We start from the raw sequence: 16439 nt of genomic DNA, 5'->3' as shown, positions 1-16439 counted from the left end.
ATTTAACACCCCTGGTACATATTTGAAGAGTTCTTTACCTGCAAAGTAGGATATCAAAATTAAAAAACTATTGCCACCACTACCATTATTCTTGTTATTTGAGAGCTGGTCTTGCACATTTGAGACTTGCCTAGATCAGGACAACAACATCATGATCAAAATCACTACCATCAAAATCATTAATGCCATCAGTGAGTGGGTCTTGGAAATATAACTGCTATACTTTAAGAGCTGGCAGAAGACAGTGCTTGACAGTATAACTTAAGCCATCATGGGGAAATAGTTCACATTCAATAAGGTCAAGGTTATATAGTAATCTTCTAAGTAGGAGAGGACCATAATTAACATATTGATCACTTATGTTTTAAAGAAGTTGTATGTTATAGATGATTCTGAGTTCAGGTATATTTTCCACAATCTATTGAACATTTGTAAAGACTTAAAGCAAACTAATAAGATTTTATTTCAAGTTTGATAGCTTGGGTGGGATGGTTGGACAGTCCTTCACAAATAAAATAAATATTTGTGTGTTGTTTTACCATGTTTGAACAAAAAATCTTTTTTGGTTGGGGAAGGGGTAGGGTCGATAGGGGGATATAATGTGGGGGTGTGGTCATTTATTAGATTATCTTTCAAAAATAAGAAAAAAAGGAAAATACAATATTTTTTGAGGGGGGGGATTCTGGGGTGGTGTGTGAGGGATGGTTTGGGTGGAGTCCATTGTGGTATGTCAGGTAAGTGTTGTTTTGTCAAAGTATGAATCAAATCTGATCATAAATAAAGAAGTTATGGCAATTTAAGCAAAATTTATTAATTTGACCTTGAGATTCAAGGTCATTCAATGGTTAAGGTCAAATTCAACTTGCCAGGTACAGTTCCCTCATGATAGTAAGAAAGTATTTGAAGTTTCAAAGCAATAACCTTGATTGTTTAGAAGTAAAGTGGATCTAAACACAAAATTTAACCAAATATTTAAAGTGACTAAGACAAAAAATGGCCCTAATTCCGTTAAAATGCCAACCAGAATAACTTGCCCTGTACATTCCCTTTATGATAGTTAGCGAGTTTTCCAAGTCTTAAAGCAATAGCTATGATACTTAGGTAAAATGGACCAAAACACAAATCTTAACCAAATATTCAATTATCTAATTATAAAAGGGGCCATTATTCTATCAACATGCCAGTCAGAGTTACACAACTTTGCTTGCACAGTTCCGTTATGAAAGTAAGTGTTGCAATAATGATAGCAATTTAAAGCTTTGATACTTTAGGAATAAAATGAACCTAAACATAAAAAATAACAAAATTTTCAATTTTCTAAATATAAAAAGGGAACATAATTCTTACAAACTGCTTGATACAGTTGTCTGTTCTTGTTTGAGGTGGTACGCAAACTTTAACATAGATTTATCAATAATATGCATATTCTTAGTGGAAAACGGGCCATAATTCTTACAAAATGCTTGAAACAGTTTTCTGCTCTTGTTAATTAATTGGAGTCATGTCGGTTAAGATGTATGCAAAATATAAAGGCAAAATGTCAAGGGACATAAAAAATATTAGAGGTGGTACACAAACTTTAACATAGATTTATCAATACCGGGAAATATGCATATTCTAGGTGGAAAAAGGGCCATAATTCTTACAAAATGCTGTATACAGTTGTCAGCTCTTGTTTATAGATTGGGGTTATGTTGGTAAAGAAGTATGCAAAATATAAAAGCAAAACGTCCAATTTATGACACAATACAGTATTATGTGAAGTTGGAATAAGACGTCAATTTGGGAATAAATTGTGATTTTTCAACAGTGCATAATATGTTTACATGTTGTATTTAATGTCATAACAACAACTTTTAATAATTGTATTGAATGTATTGATATATTATTGAAGGATGTGGGGCATGAAATGAATATTAATGTAGACATGGTTAACATCATTTGCTATCTGAGAGTTAGTCTAAAGGCTAAACATTTTGTACAATGTACACAACACCACTACCATCATCAACATTATTATAGCTACCTGAGAGTTTAGTCTCCAAAATCTCTGATAGCTACACTTAACCAGGATCACAACACCTATACCCATGTCAATTTCATTTACATCACAATTGGTCTTTAAAATGTCACTTCTGAGCTTAACTTTTTGTTAACTACCACAACCACCATATTCATCGTTATTGCCAACTGCATGAACAATAGTATTGTGAATCTTAAAGCTAGTTTAACGAACAAAATGAAATTTACTAATGTCTTGCTACACATACCCATGAAAAAACAGAACTACCACCATATTATTTTGTTCATTATTTTCATCTTAAGATATTAATATAAACTGCCATATTTCATAAAGAAATATGCAACCTGACTAAGGGTAATTAATAACTTAAAATAAACACTATGATAACATCTGGGAGCTTTTCTAGAAACCGTTACTTGTGGTTAATTATTGATCTGAGAAATTCAGGGAGAAAATGCAATTTTGAAATATCCTACCCTTCAACAAAAATTTCTTTGCCTTAATTTTGAACAGGTGACGCCTGTTGATATTTACACGATCGGTTCCCTTCATAAGCACGGGAAAAGTTTCCAAATTGAGAAAGTTCACTAAATCAACATATTCATTATCCTCCATTATTTTATGAAGAGTATTACTAACACAGTTTTAAACAAAATCAAATTTACAATAACATACAATAAATGTTGACAGCACTTTAAAAATCTGACTTGAACAATAGCAAAAAGCAAAAGAAATCAAGTACTTTATCTCTTAACAGTACAATTAATAAATTTCATTGGCCATTTGGTTCACCAATAATAAATAAATAAATAAATCGTATAATTCTATGTTTTTTTTAAGCTAACCTGTCAATATTGTTATTTTTCTTAGAAGACACTTTATGACCCCTAACTTTATGGTAGAAATGTCATCTTAGCTTTTTATGACAGGTCCCATGTTTTTATAGCATCTTCTCAGAGTCTATGTTAACGAGCTCATCACTTGATAATTGTACCCCTATGACTTGGTCCATTTCCTGTCCACTGTACCAGATCTATACTTGTACGTATGTTAGACAAACAACGATTAATTATTTTTATAACAAGATTTTAATTTTAATTATCGATGATCGCTCCGCCCACTTAATCACGTGGCTTAGCGGTTACCAAACCTAGACAAGCTAACACCCAAATGGCTGTTTTGCCTATAGACTGCATCACAGGCGTAGGGCGCGTGGCCAAGTCACTTTAACACTATCAATTTGTAATAAAACAATATTTTTTATCATATTGTTCATGTATATCATATCAGAATTTTTTTAGAATACTTTTTTTTTTCAATATGATAAAAAATGTTGTTTTAAGACAAATTGATAGTGTTAAAGTGACTTGGCCACGCGCCCTACACCTGTGGGTAAAACTATTAAAAAACATGAACTATTATGCGATGATCAGATCGATAACATAAACTATTTAAATCTGCTAGTATATTCGATAAAAAGATATTGTTATGTCTTTTACAGTGTTGACGATCAGTTGTTTGTGGGGACGACCGCATGCATTTATCCATCACTTACACTTCTAGAGATCTCTTTTCGGCTTTGGAAACGATATAAATTCAATGTCACCCACAAATCTTTCAGGATATCGATTGTACGAGTTACATAATACCCATTGACACCGTTAAACCATTTTTATTCTACGTTTTAAAAGAGGAAATCAAAAGAAACTCGTTACAATAAAAGTGAACCTAGACATAGACCAGTTGAATGTTATTGTTTACATTCGGGATTTTCCGCGCATGCGCACTGACTGGTTGGCAAAAAACACATGTTACAGTAACGTAAAACATGTATAAATGTTTTTTGTTTAGGCAATAAAACGATACAAAAATCCGTAATAAACATTTAAACTCTTAAATAATATTGCAAAAATATAACATTTAGTACCAATAAATGTATATTCATAAATATAATTACCTCTGTATAAAAATACGAATTAGTTATTAACAGCAGAGTAAACGTGTTCGGAAGACTAAAAACTGGCACAATCTCACAAAACAAAACAACAAATATTCTTTCGTATTCTTTGTGATAGTAAGATTTTGATAAATTATATTTCAAAGATAATAACACATACATTAATTTAATTATAATTAAGTGGTGTAGATCTTGTTATTGTCCATATAAAGCGAACGAAAGTGAAAGATGTGTATTTAATCAATTATAAAACGAAGCCCTAAAAGCGGAATACATTACAATTTATAAACATTGAAGTTATTTGATTTTCCATTGAATGAACTATCGTTTCGTTTCCATCGAATGACAATATCATAACGTTTAGCATACATATGAAAAACAAGAACTGCATATTATGCAAATTGAACTGTCTTTGCGTGCACTCTCTTTACTGGTTATAAGGAGTGATAACAATCTAGGATTTAATGATAAATAAATCTATATATTAATTTATTTTACGCATGTACTTTTACCCTTTTGTTGTTTGCTTGTTTTTTCATGATGTCGTTTCGTACACTACAGTAACGTACAAAAATAGCATGTAATAGCCGAGTTTACTTTTGCCTGTACTCGTTAAATACGTTAATTGTGTAGCAGTGAAATTGCACAATATTTTTAATTTATAGTTATTAAACACTGTATTATTATGATTAAACTGGCTTATATATACACTAGTTCCTGTTAATCCATTTCGGACAAATATCTTCAATTTTTTTAAGTATGTTAAAATATTTTATTAAAGCAACGGTTTCGTATTTTGGCTTTACAATTTTGCTTAGATGATCGCTCAATATGCCAAGAGATGACATTGAGGTATCTTAAATTTTGTTTAAGGACCAGACACTTGTATGCCACATGTGGTTTATGACACCACGTGTTCTTTGTAATTGTTTGGACAGTTTCCGATCATAACGAGATAATCGGTTTATGATGAACAGAGGTGCAATAAAACACCGGGTTAAAAACGCTGAAACAAAGAGTGTCAGAATTGGTGTGAATAATTAAATAAAAACAGTTACATTTATCAAGAAAATTCATTTAATGTGTAACAAGGTAAGTTTTTACAGGAATAAATGTTCGAATAAGTTACTATATGTTGCGTACATAAAGTCGATCTATTTGCTGTTTGTTTACATCCTTATTTGTGTTCATTAAATTTGATTTATTCTGAAAGAATTTCAATATCTGAGAATGTTTTATCTAAAAAATGTTGTCGAAGATGTGCCAAAAAGAGATTTTTATGGAAACCACATACCGAGCTCGTATATTGTATTCCACTCCCGAGTTCGTTTACAGTAAAAAACAAATAATAACAATATAATCGTTCACAAAGTGCATTTCCTTGCACGCTTATGTTTATTCAGACATAGTTAGTAAAATTATATTTGATATAGTGCATGATTATCAATAAAAACGATGATTATTTCAACCTTCTCTATAAGCGCTTATATGAATTTCACCTATTTTTGCCAACCAGTGGGCGGAGTCTAATCTTTGCAGATGCGCGTGACGTCACTCGTCAACTGGTCTATAGCTTGTCTAGAAAATGGCGGTCAGTTCGTTGCTAACTCGCGCGCCCGATTTATCGATCGCTGATTGGTAGATCAATTCTTAGATAAGGATTTGATTGACAGTTGGCGTCATGTCAATTGTTTGCATAGCTGTTTTTTTTTTATAAACGATAAACACAAAATAATGATAACAATTATAATCATATTTACATCCATATTACCTATTAGCACTAAGAATCTTTCAAAATCAATCCAAATATTTGTTTATTGTGTCATTTGTGTAGGCGAATTAGAGCATGTATTAAGTTTATTAGCAAGAAAATGTAATTCTTGTTATGAATATATATTTAACATAGGTATCATAACCATAAATGATACATGACTGACAGTTATTATTATATTATATTTTGGTAATGGACTGAAGATGAACCAAATATTATACTTAATTTCTTTCAGCATTGCATTTACTGTATTTCCCCATGCTTATTCTTTTTTTCACAATTTCAAAGCTTAAGTTCACAATTGTTCATGGATAAAAAGGTTCAATGGTTAAATGGTTGTATGAGTGATATTGTAACATTTGACAGGTTTCTGTTTATTATATGCATATAAATACATGACTGTCACCAGTTATTAATATATTATTAATAGGGTACGGACATAAGCCCTCTGCGACATTAGCCCCTTCAATAAAGTGCACGCTAGGACATTAGCCCCAGCACCCGATTGTATAAACGCTTGTTAAAGTAACTGCTCGGTAACATTCAAACCTTGGTAAGTTTGCGGTTATTCAGGTACAGTAACTTTCAAGGTATCTAGATTGTATGAACACGATATACCGCAAAGTCACCTAACCGCGCATAGTGGAATTTAACCACCGGTAACTTTAACCAAAACATTCCCACAATGCATTTTCTAATGACGTAATTTTCGCGCGAAGTGTCACGCTTGTTAACAGCGACATGTATTTTTGTTATCAAATTAATTTACAAATGAATTCACAATAAAATAAAGTGTAAATTTTAACAATGAGTTCATCAAAATGACCAGGGACAAATTGATAATGATGTCGGGATTTGCATCATTTAGCGGAATAACTGGTGCTTCCAAACTGCAAGAGAGTTTCAATGTTACATCCCAAGTTCGCCTCTTTGCTGATGACACTGCCATCTATCTTACAGTGACATCCGAGGCGGACTGTCAAAGGTTACAAGACGATCTCCGTAAACTAGAGAAATGGGAATAGCTATGGGACATGGAGTTTAACCCTGGCAAGTGCCAGGTTCTCCATCTCACACGGAATCGTAAGCCCATTGCACACCAATACAAGCTTCATGGTCAAATCCTATCCCCAGTTAAGGACGCAAAAGACCTTGGTGTTGACATTTGCCATGATTTAAGTTGGAACACACATATCTCCAGGATCACAACAAATGCAAACAAAACATTAGGTCTCCTCTAACGCAACATCAAGACAAAACATGAAAAGGTCAAATCACTATCCTATCAAACACTAGTACGTCCCCAACTTGAATATGCTTCCCCCGTATGGTCACCACACACTCAGGTCAACAAACACAACATAGAAATGATTCAGCGGCGAGCAGTCAGATGGGTAAAAACATAGATGCCAAACTCGCCCTTTTCTACAAAGTCTACCACCATCTTGTTAAACAGACACATGCATCCCCTCAGTCTTCGTCAAGTCCATACAGGTTACGATTACTTTAAGTACTCTTTCTTCCCCCACACCACAGTATTGTGGAACAGGTAACCCCACCCCGTCGCAATGCTGCCTGACCTTGAGAGCTTCAAGCAGGCAGTAGCCCAACTTAGCCACTAAACCCATGGGAATTGTTTTTATCGATTTTTATCCCTTGTATACTATATGACTTTTAAATCCCCTAACAACCTAACAACACTATCCTTATTATTGTACAAATTCCTAATTTGCTGAAAGATATCTTTCTCAGCTTTTACTCTTTTACTTTACTAACAGCCAACGCGCACCCTGCCCATAATACTCGCGAGAGGCGTGAGGCAGTACTATGAGATAGATAGAGTGCTTACAAAGACGTCTATTCTTCTAGTTGTTCGAGATGTAACATAAAAAGTATACATGGTCGTCGTAACATGCTAGACTATTCTTCTAATTTGGCTTATGTTTACAATAAACTTACTTACTTTCTTGTACAATAAGGGAATTTACCATAGACAAATAAAACATTGTTCAAGTTTATATATATCCTTGTATGCAGAAATCTGCAAATGCAACCGAGTTCACCAACGGCTATTATTTGTGTCGTGTTCTGAGAAAACTAGGCATAATGCATGTGCGTAAAGTGTCGTCCCAGATTAGCTTGTTAAGTTCGCACAGGCTAATCAGGGACGACACTTTCCGCCAAAAATTAATTTTTGCTAAGAAGGGACTTCATTTTAACAAAAAATGTCTTAAAAGCGGAAAGTGTCGTCCCTGATAAGCCTGTGCGAACTGCACATGCTAATATGGGACGACTTTTTAAGCACATGAATTATGCCCATTTTTCTCAAAACACGACACATTTGATAAACTGCTCCGGTTCATTTTAACAGCAGTTATGTACATAGAGTACATGACGTAGCGTGTGACGAAGAAGAAAGTTTATTGAGTTCTCATTTGAATATAATGATAATGATGGCATAAGGGTCTTTATCTAACTATGCTAAAATAATTATCAAAGACCCTAGATGCAAACTCGTCAATTATTGAATTAAATGGATTATTAATGGATTGTAAAGGATTATTAAAGGTAAGATTTCGAACGTGTTTTGTTTTTTGTTTGTACTTTTGTTGTTCCCTGTTCCGGGAGAAATGATTTTAACATTGGTGCCATTGATTCAATCTCTACATAAATGATTTGGTTTCCATGTTAAATACATTAGAAGTTGGTATTGACCTAGGTGATGAAAGAGTATGCATTTTATTATTTGCAGATGATGTTGTTCTACTTGCAGACAATGCTAAAGACCTCCAAATTTTATTAGATTGTTTATCTTCATGGTGTTTACATAATAAGATGAATATCAATTGTGAAAAATAAAAAAAAAGTTCATTTTAGACCCAAGAGTTTTATGAAAACTGATTTTAATTTTAACACTGATGGTCAACCTTTGGAAATTGTACATTGTTATAGATATCTTGGCGTTGTTCTAAATGAATTTTTAGATTACCATGAAATAGCAAAAAATGTGGTTATGTCTGCTTCTAGAGCACTAGGTTTAATTATTTCGAAAAGTAAAGCATTTGGAGGTTTCCAATACTTCACGTTAACCAAGCTTTTTGATTCTATGGTTTGGCCTATTATCAGCTATAGTGCACCAATATGGGGCGATAAACCTTACTCATGTATTAATGCTGTCCAGAATCGGGCAATGCGGTATCATTTAGGTGTCGGTAAATACACCCCTAATGCGGCAGTTCTGGGAGAAATGGGTTGGAAACCACCAATTGTAAAGCAATGGGGAGCTGTTATTAGACAACATCTTAGAAATGTAAATATGAATGATTCCAAAATAAATAAGAAAATGTACCTGTGGTCTAAATCAAGAAATGTTAAAAATAGCTATTTTAGAATAAAGTCATGTCTGATAGATGTAAACTTGTCTGATTTATTTGATATACTTATTAACAATATTAAATATATTGTAAATGATTTAGAATCTAGGATTTTTGAAAAAAAAATTGTCAAATGGAGAAGTGCAGTCAATAGTAATACTGGAACTAGAGGTGTTGGTCATAATAAATTGAGACTGTATAGATTATTTAAAACAGAATTCGGAACAGAAGCTTATGTTAAAGACAACATACCATTTTTGTATAGAAGTGCTTAAGCTAAGTTTCGATGCGGTGTGGCACCGCTTAGATTAGAAACTGGTCGATATGAAAATATTGAATTGGGTAATCAAACATGTTTCCACTGTAAAAACATAGTGGAGGATGAGATACATGTACTTTTTCATTGTCCGTTATATGTGAATATCAGGAAAAGTCTAATGGACATTTTAATTGAAACTCCAAATTATCACAACATGTCAGATACTGAGAAACTTAAATACATATTTACAGATGAGAGGTTGCTTTATATATCAGCCGAATCCTGCTTTATTATTCTCAAAGAAAGAAGGAATATTTTATATTCAAAATGAATTGTATATACTTAAGTTTTATGCTGTACATTTGTAAAATAGTTTATAGACTAGTCTAGGTTTTAAAAAACCAAAACAAATGGTATTTTAATGTATGAACAATTTTGACAAGTGTAAATAAAACCACATAGTCTTAGCTACAATAACTTATTTTAATAGAAGTAAGTTTTAACAATGTGGAATTCATTTGTTAGTCAATAATTGTTAATGTATATATGTATGTAATTATAAAGTCTCTTATAAATCATATTATGATTGGTCGCATACATGTATGTGTGCTTTTATATGTATTTTAATTGTATATGTATTGCGAATGAGACTCTAATAAAACATTGAATTGATGCATCGGATCACACACGGCATACCCATAACAGAATATAAGAAACACGTTCTGTGCGTCCTTAAATTCGTCGTCCGAAGTCGGAAATTGTATTGCCCTGTAAATTAATTTAAATAAAATGTCAGTCGCTGCAATTTGTTGTTTACTCGTCGAAATTGTGAAGGTCGTCGATGGTTAGCTTTTATAATGTCGCGCGCCGCGGCCATTTTGTGTAAGTTACCTCTCGGTTACTTGTACTTACCCACCTAGGGAAGCAAGGTATGTTTTAACTGGGTTTTAACCGATCGGTATAACTTACCAAATTTTATACAAAAGCTTTCCGACCAGTAACCAACATGTTACCGACTTTTAACCGCCGGTATGTGGTTAACCGCCGGTTTAACTGTTTATACAATCGGGTGCTGGTGTTTTTAAACGTTTATAACTTTTTTTAAAGTAAGTATTTTTATTCCTTTTTTTAAATTTCATATGTTAATACATGCAGTTATGCATATGTTGAAGTCTTATATATTTCCTTTTCAATACATAGATTGTACCACACACACACATTTTACTGTGTTTTTTTCACAATTTCTTTTTAGTGTGTTTTTTTTCACAATTTCTTTACTTTTCTTTCTTTTATATGGATGACAAACCTGTTATTAATTTTTTTATATTGTGAGATTGTTACCTAATATAAAAAGTTTATTCTGTCCTCTCATTTTTGCATTGTTTGTTTTGTATTAGGACTATTGAAACCAAAAATGTTATTCATTTGCATTAAAATGTTGCGTGATAGAAGGAGTGACAAAAAAAAACACGAGCTGTCAGAGGACAGCCGCTGGACTACTCGAGTGCTTGACAGTATAACGTAAGCAATATATTTTTATCTTTTTTTTGGGGGGGTGGGGGGTCGGGGGGGGGGGGGTTCTGGGGGAATGGTTTGGGTGGAGTCCATTGTGGTTTGTCAGGTAAGTGTTGTTTTGAGTCAAAGTATGAATCAAATGTGATCATAAATAAAGAAGTTAAGGCAATATATAAGCAAATTTATTAATTTGACATTGAGAGTCAAGGTCATTCAAAGGTTAAGGTCTCATTGCCAGGCACAGTACCATCATGATAGTTAGAAAGTATTGGAAGTTTGAAAGCAATAGCCTTGATATTTTAGAAGTAAAGAGGATCTGAACACAAAATTTAACAAAATATTCAAAGTTACTAAGACAAAAAGGGCCATAATTCCATTAAAAAGCCAACCAGAGTTATGCAACTTGCCATGTACAGTCCCCTTATGATAGTTAGCGAGTTTTTAAATTGTGAAAGCAATAGCTATGATACTTTAAGAGTAAAATGGACCAAAACACAAAACTTCACCAAATGTTCAATTATCTAAGTATAAAAGGGACCATAATTCTGTCGAAATGCTTGATAGAGTTGTCTGCTCTTGTAAATAGATTGGGATCATGTTGGTAAAGAAGTATGCAAAATATTAAAGCAATATGTCAATGGACATAGAAAATAATTGAGGTGGTACGCAAACTTTTACTTAGATTTATAAATAATATGCATATTCTAAGTGAAAAAGGGCCATAATTCTTACATAATGCTTGATACAGTTGTCTGCTCTTGTTTATAGGTTGGGGTCATGTTGGTCAAGAAGTATGCAAAATATTAAAGCAGTATGTAAAGGGACATAGGAAATAATTGGGGTGGTACGCAAACTTTAACATTTGCACGATAACGCTAACGCCGACACCGGGGTGAGTAGGATAGCTCCACTATATATATTTCATATATAATAGTGGAGCTAAAAATGATTTCAATTCATAAGTTTTATGTCTTTTCATTTATGCATAATCAAAGATTATTGTCAATGCATTTGCATGATGCTTAGGTTGAGTTTAAGGATAAAGTAAAGCAAATAAAATCATTTGTCCCAAAATGAATGTCCTCTGAAGCCCCTGCTGGGATATGAACCCAGACCTCTTTCCTCTGGCCTGGAAAGTATTCTTCCTTGAAATACGAGGGAATGTTAGAGGAAAATGAGCAACTTGCAAATACAAGGGAATGTTAGAGGAAAATGAGCAACTTGCAGACTTTTAACCTTCAACAATATTTTATCTGTGGTATTATTTACAAATTCCATGAAGAATATTTTCACATGATCTTACTTTCACAACATAACAACATTACATAACACGCCTCTGTGAATCTGCAACACATTACAGCTTAAGTTCTTTTTTTTTTTAAAGATTTTGCATGGTTCATATATTTTACATTATTAAAAATTATGTCATTTTTGTTTGAATACAAAAAATAAAATATCAATATACTGAAACTATCAATATACTAAAACCCCAATATAATAATATGAATCTTATAAGAAGAAAAGAAATTGTTTTAATATCTCAGTCTGTGAACAATTTTTATTAAAAATATACATTGGCTAGTATCAAACCTGTTCAATGCAAGAACAACATAATAAAAAATTCAAGAGAGGAATTCCCTGTTACATGTAGATCAGATAATGATTGGACATAAATGAAGGGGTCAAAGTTTCCCTACAATCATGGGTGGTGGTATTTCATTGTTAAATGTTTTCTATCCTCAATTTGCAATTAAATATACTTTGAATATGTTTGTTCGGTTTGAACACGGTTCTTGTTCTAATAGATGCTGAGCCCGTTGCAAAGGTGTATGTGAGAGCAAGGAACAACTCTGCATTGAGATTGATACACTCTCATTAATGAAAACACTAGAATAACAATTTTATCAAAAATACTGACAATACAGATTATGGCTTATACATAATATCATAACCATACTAACAATCATTTATAATAATTATTATTATAATCAGTTATAATAAAGTTTTATCCCTGATGGAAGAATGTTGACATACTTTCTACCATTCCTTGTATAAACATTATTACAAAAACAACAAAAACAAACAACTGCAACAAAAAACTAATACAAGGTTTTAATTAGTCAATTCATTTTTGTGAAAGATTAACATATACCTAGTCCTTTACTGCAGCATAATTTGTTTTAAATTTCTTAAATACATTTATATTTAAATTAGTTATGATTGTTTCACTGACAAATACGTAATATACAAAATGCCAGCAATGACTAGGTTTGGGTAGGCCCAGTTTTCTGACTAGCTCTAAATGTCGGAAACTGACCACACTGGATGACATAATAAAAATTTTTCAGTGTGTTAAAGTACAATACTATTCCCATGGTCATATGTCTGCCTATGCCAAAAATATTTGAAGCTTTCTTTTTCTTCCCATTAATTGCAAAGCTCCTCTAGGGCATTGACACACTGCGACTATACTGGGAGTCTGTCTCACATTGATTTTTTTTTTAAATATGTGTATGTTTTTAAGCAATCCTAGTAGTGAATGTTGACATTTTTGAACAAATTCTCTCTCTCTCTCTCTCTCTTTCTCTCTCTCTCACTCTCACTCTCTCTCTCTCTCTATCTCTCTCTCTCTCTCTCTCTCTCTCTCTCTCTCTCTCTCTCTCTCTCTCTCTCTCTCTCCTCTCTCTCTCTCTCTCTATCCCTCTATCTTTCTATCTCTCTCTCTCTCTCTCGGAGTTCAAGGGGCAGAAGGGGAAAGCAGGGACCGCTTAAACCCTTCAAGATCAGGATGTAATACTGAAGTGGCAGGGAGGTTGTTCCACATCACAATAGCTCTTGGGAAAAATGAAAACTTTTAATAATTTGCAGAGGTATGGATCTGTCTGAAAGAGAGGGGTGCATGTGACGAGTGAATCTGTTGGGTCGCTCGATATATGATAGTAGCGGCACGGCTACTAAACCTTGAACAATTTTGAAAAAGATTATTAATTAAGTGTCATTTCGTCTGTCTTGTAGGGTCTGCCAACCAAGTTCCTGTTGCATGGAGGTGACACTGTCATATGGAGGATAATTATGCTTGACCCAGCGGACTGCTCGACGCTGTACATTTTCAATTTTTTGTATATTTTGTAAAGTGTGAGGACTCCATACGGCAGAAGCATATTCAACCTGTGGTCTTACTATTGTCTTGTATGCCAGCTGGCGAATGTTGGAATTTCATGTCTGTATGTTCCTGCGTAGAAAACCAAGAGATTTATTAGCGTTATTTGTAATTCTATTTATATGGGTGTTCCAGGAAAGTTCTTTTGAGATGTCCACACCTAAGTATTTTGCATTGTCAACAGTTTGTAGTATTTGTCCATGGAGTCTGTAATTAAAAAAGAATTTTGATTTATTGCTGGTTATGTTTAAAACTTGGCATTTACTTGGGTTGAACTCCATGTCCCAAAGATGTTCCCATTTCATAAGTTTATCTAGATCCTCTTGTAGAGTATGGCAGTCATGCATATTGTTGATTGTTAGATAAACGGCAGTGCCATCTGCAAATAAGCGAACTTGAGAAGTAATAGATTTAGGTAAGTCATTAATATAAAGAAGAAAAAGTAACGGACCAAGCACAGACCTTTGTGGTACTCCAGATGTCACTGGTACCTCGGATGAGAATTCTCCATCTAGAGCAACACGTTGAGTACGACCTATAAGGATTGATTTGATCCATGTCATTCTGTCTGAACATTTGCAAAATAAACAACACGCCTATCTATCAATCTATACTGTCTAACTCCCCTTGCGGGTATTATTGACAGGTGCGCAGTCAGTGCAAGAGATAAAAGTGTTAAAAGTGAATAAGTGAGAAAGATAAAAGTATGTCCGATTAATCATGCATGGTGAAGTGATTTAAAGTTAAAGCTGATAAAAACATGTCTCTCAGAGTTCAAGGTGCAGAAGGGGAAAGCAGGGACCGCTTAAACCCTTCAAAATCAGGATGTAATACTGTAGTGGCAGGGAGGTTGTTCCACATCACAATAGCACTTGGGAAAAATGAAACCTTATAATAATTTGCAGTGGTATGGATCTGTCTGAAAGAGATGGGGTGCATGTATCAAGTTAATCTGGTGGAAACTGCATGTGAACATCTTGGAACACCAAGTAAAACGACGCATCACATCGACTATTTTAGACTAAAACTTGGTAGTTATAATAAGCTTTTATAATAAATGACCCAGATTATATCCCCAACTAAATAACCGAAATAGCTTGGGGCCGAATCAATCTGCTAACATTATAATAACAATGTTATTTTTTGTGTTCATGCAATAAGAAAACTAACGAGTACAAATCGTGACGATCTTGTTCTCGGTTTTAAGTGTACTTTCAGCATCTAAATCATTCGCCATTTGCAATAATCATAAAATAGGATAAGAATCGTTGATATGATACAAGGACACGGTCTTGCATTCCTCACGAACATGTTAACATCATACTGCGCATGTGCAAAACCTGATGTCTTCCTGTAAATCTTATCTTAACTTCCTCACGGTCTTGCAATTGACAAAAGAAACTCGCTAAAGTAAAAGTGAACCTACATAGCTTGTCTAGAAAATGGCGGACAATTCGTTGCTAACTAACGCGCCCGATTAATCGGGTGTCAGACAATTCACCCCAAAAACAATTCACCCCTTGGACAATTCACCCCCAGAATTTGATTTCCTTGGACAATTCACCCCTAAAGAAAATTCACCCCCTAGACATTTCGCCCCCCTTTTTATATGAGATTTTATTGTCATTTGCTTTTTTCATATTTGAAAATAAGTTGTGAGCAGATGTTTTGGGTTTATAATTTTGATTTTGCAGCAAAACTTTTATGTGAAAATAATAAATGTAGTATGTAAATGAAAGATGACATTGTGATTTTTGTCAAATGCAATTCAACCAAGGTATTTTTCAATAATATTTGTGCATTTGTTTTAAACAATATTATAAGTTACTATTTTATTATTATTACTTTTTCAAATAATGAAGTTGATTCATTAGTTTCATTGAATTCTTAGAATTTTACATTATCACAATTACTTATTTATTCATGTTAGATAGGATAATTAATTTAATAAAATACAATTGTTTAATTTATAAGAAAGCCTTTATTAAAGAAAGGAAATTTAATCTGGTTGGGAGCGTTCCATTAATGGGTTTTACAATCAAGCATTCACACCCCTGATGAGGCTTTACCAAATTGTCAAAACAGATTAATCAAAGTGTTAAAACAGATAAACAAAGACTTCAGTTACACACATTGACAAAAAATTATGTTGGGCTGGGCAATTCTAAAACCTGGTAATACGATAAGGTTGATTGGTTCCGACAAGAGTTATCCCTTAAATTAGAACCTTTGCAACCGGTCGTCTCACCGGCGAGCAACGATAATATGTCAGATATTACGAACACCTTCACACAAACAATATAATCTGTAGCAATGTCCATGTTCGGTAAATACAAAAAGATGCCTAAAACAAGTTGTTACAAATCCCGCAAAACTAACA

This window comes from Dreissena polymorpha, chromosome 8 (genome assembly GCF_020536995.1).
Source record: "Dreissena polymorpha isolate Duluth1 chromosome 8, UMN_Dpol_1.0, whole genome shotgun sequence".
Taxonomy (NCBI): Eukaryota; Metazoa; Mollusca; class Bivalvia; order Myida; family Dreissenidae; genus Dreissena; species Dreissena polymorpha.
Note: the sequence above shows the minus strand (reverse complement) of the source record.